This window comes from Thamnophis sirtalis, unplaced genomic scaffold, assembly GCF_051295495.1.
Source record: "Thamnophis sirtalis isolate CommonGarterSnake01/CBP01778 unplaced genomic scaffold, rThaSir2_p1.2 scaffold_4, whole genome shotgun sequence".
NCBI lineage: Eukaryota > Metazoa > Chordata > Lepidosauria > Squamata > Natricidae > Thamnophis > Thamnophis sirtalis.
Window position 1 is genome coordinate 4,293,292 of NW_028261384.1, and position 9,871 is coordinate 4,303,162.

At 42.3% G+C, this 9,871-nt stretch overlaps 1 pseudogene across 1 annotated transcript in view; it reads left to right on the plus strand.

The window, feature by feature from the left end:
- Positions 1-9,465, plus strand: part of LOC148045753 (vasoactive intestinal polypeptide receptor-like) — a 34,307-nt pseudogene extending 24,842 nt beyond the window's left edge. The window contains exons 3-4 of the transcript XR_015696299.1: positions 8,301-8,414; positions 9,367-9,465. The product of XR_015696299.1 is annotated as a vasoactive intestinal polypeptide receptor-like (transcript). The remainder of the gene's footprint in view (positions 1-8,300; positions 8,415-9,366) is intronic.
- Positions 9,466-9,871: the final 406 nt, after the last annotated feature.

The window sequence follows — 9,871 nt, forward strand, 5'->3', positions numbered from 1 at the left end:
TGAGTTTTTGCCTCATTTTACAACCTTTCTTGCCATAGTTGTTCAGTGGATCACTACAGTTGTTAAGCGAATATGGCTTTATGCTCTAATGCCTTTCCATTTCTTCTCCAGTCCCCATCATTCAGGACTACTGGATTAGTAACTATCATCCACAACTCCTTCCTTCACAGGTACATCTCCATCTTTACACTTCAGGTGAGGTCGTTTGTCCCATTTAGCCAAGACCCCAAGAAACCTCCTCCCATTACGCCAACAGAGGCCATGTTTTCTGCTTTCTTTACAATCATCAACCATTAACGATGTACAATTTCTTTGATTCTGCAGTAAACTCTCACTATGGCCTTCTCTCTGGATTGGGCCCATGATCTGTTAGAGTGTGCACAGTGTGACTATTTTGAGAAGCATAATATCGTAAATAGGTTTGTCTTTCAAATAGTGGTTTATCTACAAGGAATATATACATACATGTACTAGGCAAAGTCAGACAATCAATCATCAACTACAGCACGGAAGCACACTCAGAGACAGAGATACGCCCTCACAGGGCCTCTCTTATATTACAGCCTCTTAAAGCGATAGCAGTCAAAAAAACCAGCTGACTCATTGCTACCATTGCATCAGCGTTACAGCGTTACAGTATTACAACATTACAGCTGGTCAGCTATTAAATCATCATTACCCTGACATTCCCATTGACTTTCCTTGACAGAAGGTCAGAAGAGGGGGATCACGTGACTCCGGGACAGTGCAACTGTCATAAGTATATGCCAGTTGCCAAGCATAATATTTATAGCAATTGCGCTATCCCGGGGTCCTGTGATCCCCCTTTTGCGACCATCCGACAAGCCAAATTAGCAATGGAGGCAAGAACGATAATTAAATGTGGCAAAATTCATTTAACGACTGTCTTGCTTAGCAGTGGAAATTTTGGGGTCAATTGTGGTTGTAAGTCAAGAACTGCCGGTATAGCTTTACAAGAAAGTGAAATTAGCATACCTAATCTGATTCCTATCGGACCAAAATCGGAAATAAATAAATAAATACATACATACATACATACATACATACATACATACATACATACATACATACATACATATTAGATTTTTACAACCCCCGGTATGCCCAAATATGGGAGGAAGATCACTACTTCCATTCTCTGTCCTTCGGCTCGTCACAAGAAACCATCCAGACAGAAAGCCCAATATTTTTACTGTTGCCTTTTTGTTACATTTTGTTGTATTTGTGCTGATAAATAAATAAAAGGAGACTAGTATAGATCTATTTCAAGCTATTTAGCTCTCATCAGCTAGCCATACCCTTACTGGGATTTGAACCTGGGCTGTATTACATACTAGGCAGACATCTTAGCCATTAGGCCACAGGCTCTTATCCGTTATCAGCCAGGCCAGGGTGAAAGGTATCTATTAGATTATACACACACACACACACAAACACACACACACACACACCGTCTTTTTCAGACTATAAGATGCACCAAGATTTTGAAGAGGTAAATTAAAAAAAAAGTTTTTGCACTCTGCAGGCCTCCCAAACCAAACCCTCTGCATGCCTTGTTTTTTTTGTGAAAAATGGGGCATGCAGAGAGTTTGAGAGGCTTGTAAAGAGCTCCTGTGGACTGGGGGGGCAAAACTGAGCAAAAAATGGCCCTTTTTCATGAATAACGGATCATTTTTGCCAATAAAAGGGCATGCATAGCCTTTAGGCTTGTAGAGTGCTGCTGGCGGGGGGGGGACAAAAATGAGCAAAAAACGGCCTGTTTTACCTCGTTTTTGCCCTTCCCACCCCTAGGAGTACTTTGCAGGCCTCCCAAACCCTCTGGACATCCATTTTTGCAAAGGGGGTGGGGTTTCAGGAGGCCAAAAATACTGTATTCAGTGTATAAGACGCACCCAGATTTTCAGCCTCATATTTTGAGGGGAAAAGGTGCGTCTTATACTCCGAAAGTACGGTATACATTTTGCTCGCAGGGTTTCATTCGGACAGCCAGCCAGGATACAGATCATGGTTAACTCTTTGAGGATGCTTGAAACGATAAGCCGATCGTTTAAACCACAGACCTTGTGCCCTGACCCCACAAACTCTTTATGCCGTGATATCAATCACCGGTGACCCATCTTGACTGGCATAACCACCCCAGAACAAATTGTTGCCGGTGGTGTGGAAATAGGATACAACTTGGTGTGAAGGTGTGAAATTACTGGTGTCGTCCTGCAGACTTTCAGGAGAAAGCTATGAATATCATACATCTTAAAAGACTTGTCAAAAGAGCAGCCGAATCATTAACAGTCAGGCAGATGCTTTGTCGAAAAGGCTAAGTTGTCCTCACACCAGGAGCCAATGATTAAATTATCCTTCGACAGGAAAAGGAAGGCGGGTGGGTAGCAGAGAACATTTGCGTTCATTCGGGCTTGAATTGGTCCTCTTTGGGCTGGATGGTTTCCTTGCAGACGTTTCACGACCCAGCTAGGGAACATCATCAGTGCTAGGAGGGAGTGGGGTTTGTGGAGAGGAGGAGGAGGAGGAGGAGAACTGAGGGAGTGGGCCTTGGTGCTCTCTGAGCTGGGCGGTTTTCCTGCAGATGTTTGCAGGAATGAGCCGAAGTGGCGCAGTGGTTAGGGGTGCAGTACTGCAGGCCACTTCAGCTGACTGTTATCTGCAGTTCGGCGGTTCTAATCTCACCGGCTCAAGGTTGACTCAGCCTTCCATCCTTCCGAGGTGGGTGAAATGAGGACCCAGACTGTGGGGGCGATGTGCTGACTCTGTAAACCGCTTAGAGAGGGCTGAAAGCCCTATGAAGCGGTATATAAGTCTAACTGCTATTGCTATTGCTGTTTCATAACCAAGTTAGGTAACATCATCAGTGCTAGAAAGGAAGGGGACTGTGGAGAGAAGGAAAGGGCAGGGAAGGAGGAGGAGGAGGACTGTAGGGTATTTAGTGGTCTCTGAGCCTGTTTTTTTTTTCTGCATACATTTCATAACCCAACTAGGTAACCTCATCAATGCTAGAAGAAAGCAGGGGTTCCAGTTTCTAGGACCCTCGAAGCTAATATCCTTACCTGGTTAGTTTATAAAACATTTGCAGGTAACCAACCAAACTGAGAGAACAATAAGGATTCCACCCTATCGTACTTACCTCCTTACTTCTGAGTATAGGAAGTTCTCGATTTACAACTGGTTGGTTAGTTTGTTGTACTGACCCCCTCCTTCCGCAAAAAAAAACCCCTACATATAACCCAGATCCGAAGTTATGATACCTTGCGACTGAATTTTGGGTGCTTGACCATTGCCCTGCATTACAGCCATTGACAATTATGGTCACATAACTGGGGTTTTACTATGTTTTTTTCCCCCCTGGAAACCAGCGTTTTGTTTCCGACATACAAGTTTGATAAATAAATAAATGAGTCCACATTTATATACATACAGGGAGTCCTCAAAAATACCAACCATGTCCTTAGCAATCGTTTGAAGTTTTAGTACTGGGGTGGGGGGGGGGAATAAACGAACTTACGACCGTTTTTCACCCTTACGACTGTTGCAGCATTCCTCATGGTGGCACAATCAAAAGGTGGGTCTTTGGGAACTGACTCGTATTTATGACAGTCGCAGTGTCCTGGAGTCACGCGATCCCCTTTTGTATCCTGAGAAGGAAAAATCGATGGGGGAAGCATAAGAGTCACATAATAGCCGTCTTATTAACTTAACAACGGCAGGGATTCACTTAACAACTGTTGGATCGGGTAATGGATAGGCCCCCACAGGCTAAAGGCAACAACAGCTCTTTATTATAACACAACAAGTGTATACAATCCATTGAAGGTTCAGTCTTACAGCAGCCCTATTATAGGGAGCAATCAGGTTGAATCTCTGTTCCAGCCGGGACAGAAGACCTTGGTGGAAACCACTGTAGTTGAAGGAAGTATCTAACAACAACTGTGGCAACAAGGTCGTAAAATGGGACAAAGCTAACTGCCTTGCTTAGCCATGGAAATTTGTGGCTCCGTTGTGGTTGTACGTCGAGGACTATCACACAGATATGTGGAGGTCACAGCAAAACAAAATTGATTCGTTTAAGAAACGTCATATTCGCTTTACAATGGCTACATTCTTTTTATGACCACCATGCTCACTTAATGACCAGTGCAAAAACAGATGTAAAATCAGCTTTAGGCACGCGGTCACCTGCTTAACAACCAATATGGTGGGCTCAGTTGCAGTTGTAAGCCGAGGACTGCCTGGAGCAGACGGCTTAGGCCCATAAAATGTTAGAAATAAAATAAACAGGGCCACAAAATGCAATTTTTGTGCAACGTGCCCACATGCTTTTGCAGCTGCCATCTCCAGCTCTGTGTCGTATCGTCATAGGTATTCTTGGTTTTTATTCCACTCCAAATCTATCATTCCTGTTTTTTTTATTCCCAGCCTCGGGAGTTTACTCTCCACCCTTATTTCGCTTTCCATGTCTCTATTTCTGTGTTGAATGACAAACCAGGAATGCCTCAATCCCTAACACAAACACACATAGATCATTGTGTTCTCCGAATGCGTCACCCCGCCCCAGAATTAATCATTGCGGTCCTACAAGATGGTGACGAATCTAAAATATTTCTTCTGCGCTTCCCAGTTTTGAGTTTTTTTGCATTCCGATTCCGAGCTCTTTGGGAGTTTTGCTCACATTTTCTTGCGAAGTGGGAGGGAGGGGGGTGTTGAATCAAACGAATAAAGAATTTAATGCAGAGCATATCCAAATAAAATATTCATTTTCCAAGAACATCCAATTTGGGTCCGTCCCGGAGATCAGAGTTTTAGTCTTCAGAGCTTTCACATTCTGCTAGAGGCCAGATATTCTCACCAGAATATATGCTACGAGCAATTCTGTCCTTTGTATCTATGTGGTGCCTGGTTGTGTGTCTGTGGCATTTTAGTTGTTGATCGGGTGTTGACGGCTGGCTATCAAGACATTGACTGTTGTTTCCTTGTTCTGCCAAGCCTCGGCTCCTGCGTACCTCATAAGCCGGTAAGTCAGCACTCCTGTTGACTAACAAGTGGCCCGTTTCCCAGGCTTCAATTATTTCCCTGGCTGTTTTTGTACCTGCTCTGCCAATAATCTTAGTAGCTGTGAAGCTGAATGTGTGTCCCTGTTCATTTGATTCACCAACTGCTTATCAGGTACTTGGGAGCCAATGACTTGGCAGCACAAGGAAACGACAGCCAATGACTTAATAGCTGCCCATCAACATCCCAATTAACAACTAAAAGGCCAGACATAACCAGGCACTACATGAATATTATGTCAACTCTCCCATGTTGTCATGGGGACAGAATGAGTGGGAGTGCATTCCACACATACTGTCGGAGTTGGTTCTCAGACTGCAGTAGCTGGTTTGAGATGGGTGTATCTTTTGGGTAACGTGATTTATGACACAGACTGAGGGGAGAAAAGGAAGCAAATAAACAGAGCAAAAATTTGGCTGAGAACAAACTTCCCTAACGAAGTCATAAATAAATCACTGGTTTTTGTATTAAAACATTGGCTCAATTATTATGAATCAGTTATGGCATTGTTAGGAAACTTGACATATTGTATACATTGGATAACCCAAAGCATACATTCTGATAGTTCCCTGAGGAAGTACTCAGAAGTCAAAAGTTCTGGTCCTGGTGACCGACCCAGATTGGATCCTGCAAAACAAATTCCAGTTTCTGGGAGAGAAAATTGCACAGCGATCATTTTTTTCAATGTATTTATCGACTAGCTGATAACCCGACGTAGCCCAGGTATGTATTTATCCCAATCCTGAATCCTTGTGGAGTACTGCAAAGCCGTTACCATGGCAATTCCACTGTGCTGTACAGTAAAAGCCATTTTAAGGCACAACAGGCTGTATCTTAACAGAACTTGAATCCAAAATGCACACTATCACTGTCAAAAGTACCATGACTTGACACTATAAATATCATTCAGTCCTTTTCATTTCAGCTGCACAGGCATTCCGAAGTTATGTTGGAACACACACACACACACACACACACACACACACACAACCTGAGGGGTGTTATGGGTGTCTTACCCCCACAATATTTATTTCCAGATAGTAAGTCATCTGTGTACCACGTTTGGTTGAAATTGCTCAAGGCGTTCCAGAGTTATGCTGGAACATACAAACACAGAGAAGCATTTTAAGATAGATAGATAGATAGATAGATAGATAGATAGATAGATAGATAGATAGATAGATAGATAGATAGATAGATAGATAGATAGATAGATAGATAGACAGACAGACAGACAGACAGACAGACAGACAGACAGACAGACAGATAGATAATATGAAGAAAGAAAGAAAGAAAGAAAGAAAGAGATAGATAGAAAATGATAGATAATAGGTAGAAAGATATAGAAAATGATAGATAATAGGTAGGTAGGTAGGTAGGTAGGTAGGTAGGTAGGTAGATAGATAGATAGATAGATAGATAGATAGATAGATAGATAGATAGATAGATAGATAGATAGATAGATGATAGATAGATAGATAGATAATATGAAGAAAGAAAGAAAGAAAGAAAGAAAGAAAGAGGGAGATAGAAAATGATAGATAATAGGTAGAAAGATATAGAAAATGATAGATAATAGGTAGGTAGGTAGGTAGGTAGGTAGGTAGAGGTAGATAGATAGATAGATAGATAGATAGATAGATAGATAGATAGATAGATAGATAGATAGATGATAGATAGATAGATAATATGAAGAAAGAAAGAAAGAAAGAAAGAGGGAGATAGAAAATGATAGATAATAGGTAGGTAGGTAGGTAGGTAGGTAGGTAGGTAGGTAGGTAGGTAGGTAGGTAGATAGATAGATAGATAGATAGATAGATAGATAGATAGATAGATAGATAGATAGATAGATAGATAGATAGATAGATGATAGATAGATAGATAATATGAAGAAAGAAAGAAAGAAAGAAAAAGAAAGAAAGAAAGAAAGAAAGAAAGAAAGAAAGAAAGAAAGAAGAGGGAGATAGAAAATGATAGATAATAGGTAGAAAGATATAGAAAATGATAGATAATAGGTAGGTAGGTAGGTAGGTAGGTAGGTAGGTAGATAGATAGATAGATAGATAGATAGATAGATAGATAGATAGATAGATAGATGATAGATAGATAGATAATATGAAGAAAGAAAGAAAGAAAGAAAGAAAGAAAGAGGGAGATAGAAAATGATAGATAATAGGTAGAAAGATAGATAGAAATAGAAAAAGATAAATAAAAGGAGAAAGAAATAAAGAAAGAAGATAGATAGATAATATGAAAAAAGAAAGAAAGAAAATGATAAATAATAGGTAGATAGATAGATGATAGATAATATGAAGAAAGAAAAGAAAGAAAGAAAGAAAGAAAAAGAAGAGATAGAAAATGATAGATAGGTATAGAGAGAGAGAGAGAGAGAGGCAGAGAGAGAGAGATTAATCGAATTTACATACTACCCACCTGCTTTACATGTTTTTTTTTAAAAAAAATAAAATCCTTGCAAAATTGACTTTAAAATGTGGAGAGACAGTCCTCCAGCTCTTTTCAGTAGGACAGGTAGTCCTTTGACTTATAGCCATTTGTTTAGTGACTATTCAAAGTTACAATGGCACCAGAGGTGGGTTGCTCCCGTTTCGCTTCATGCGCACTTCGCATGCACAGAACAATTTACAATGACTGCGAATGTGCACGTACTACTAAACAACGATGCCGCAACCGGGGAACTGGTTCAGGGGCGTGGCCAGCCTGGGCCGCTGCCGGTTCTGCAGCCCAGGCAAAATACCACTACCGGTTCTGCCGAACTGGGCTGAACTGGGAACAAGCCACCTCTGATCCAACTGACCCACCAGAATGGAGAGAAGGAGACATTCTAAAAAATGACTTACGGGGGTTTCTCACAGCTATGACCGTTGTAGCATCTGCATGGACACATGGTCAGAATTCGGACTGTTGGCAACTGGTTCATATTTATGATGGTCGAAATAACATGATCCCCTTTTGCCTTCCGATGAGCAAAGTTAATGGGGGAAGCCAGACTCACTTAACGACCATGTCGCTAAATCAACAACTGCAGTGATTCACTTAACAACTTTGGCAAGTACGATTGTAAAATTGAACAAAATCCACTTAACTATCTTGCATAACAACGAAAACATGGGGCTCAATTGTGGTCATAAGTCAAGGACTACGTGGGGTCTAAATCTAGGTGGAGGAGCACATTTTATTATCTTCCTTTGTTGCCCGTCCAGGTAACGTCAGCAGGAACTGTACCAGGGATGGCTGGTCAGATATTTATCCCTGCCCCGTATCCGGTGGCTTGTGGGTATGACCCCAACACGACAGTCACTGAGGAAACAGGTCAGGTAGAAGGGGAATTAAGTGTGGGAAGGAGGGCAGATGGGTGGAAAGGAGAGAGAGGGAGGGAGGGAGAATAGGGGGAGAGGGAGGGTGGACGGAAAGAAAGAGATGAAAAGAAGGAAAGAGAGAGCGAAAGAAAAAGAAAAAATAGGGAGGAGAAGGAGGGAGGAAAGAAAGAAAAGGAGGGAAGGAAGGAAAGAAAGAGAAGGAAGGAAGGAAGGAAGGAAAGGCAGTGGGAGAAAAAGGAATCAAAGCAAGGAAGAGAGAGGAAGGAGGGAAGAAGATGAGGAAAGAAAGAGAAAGGGGAGAAGGGGCAGGAAGAGGAGAGGAGGAAAGAATGAAGGAAGGAATGATTAGAGGAAGAATAGAGGGAGGAGGAAGAGCAAGGAAGGAAGGAAAAAAAGAGAGAGAGAGAAAGAAAATAGAGAGGAGAGAGGAAGGAAAAAAAAGAAAGGGGGAAGGAAGGAAAGAGAGAGAGAAAAGAAAAATGGAGGAGAGAGAGCAAGGAAAAAAGAAAGGGAGGGAAGGAAGGAAGGAAGGAAGGAAAAGAGAGGCAATGGGAGGGAAAAAGGAATCAAACAGGAAGGAGGGAGGAAGATGAGGAAAGAAAGCGAAAGAGTAGAGGGGGCAGGAAGAGGAGAGGAGGAAGTAATAAAAGAAAAAAAGGTGAGAGGAAGAATAGAAGGAGGGGGAAGAGCAGGGAACGAAGGAAGGAGAGAGGGGAGGGGAGGGAAAAAGAAGACTGAGGAAAGGCTTCATTTTATTTAGTTGTATCCTACCTTTATTATTTTTACAAATAATTAAAAAACGGCGAATATATCCAACAAACCTTCCTCCTCCTATTTTCCCCAAAACAAGAACCCTGTGAGGCTGAGAGGATTTGATTGGTCCAAAGTCACCTAGCTGACTTCCATGCCTACGGTGGGACTAGAACTCACCAACTCCTGATATTTGAAGGGTGGCAGCAGCATTGATGCAACCAGGACACAGCTGGGATCCCTGCAGGACAGTTGTGTTGTTGTGGTTGTGATTATCACTGAAATCTATTCCATGTAAGGTTCAGCATGCAGCTAGTCCTCCGTTTTACAACCACAATAGGCCTTACGCAAGGAGGTTGTTAAGTGAGTTGCACACAATTTTACCACCTGTTCTGCCATGGCTGTAACACGAACCACTGCCGTTGTTAAATGAATCATGCCGTCGTGGAGCGAATCCAGCTTTCCCCTTTGACTGTGCTTGTCAGAAAGTGGACGGGAAGATTTTTGCCGTAACGGTCGTAAGTGCGAGCCGCTGCAGCATTCCCTCACAGGACCAAAATTCAGGCGCTTGGCAACTGACTCACATTTACGACGGTTGCAGCATCCCAGGCAGCATGACAAGCAAAATCAATGGGCGAAGCCAGATTCACTTAACGGCCGCGTTACAAACAACAATGGCAAGAAAAGGCTGTAGAATGGGGCAA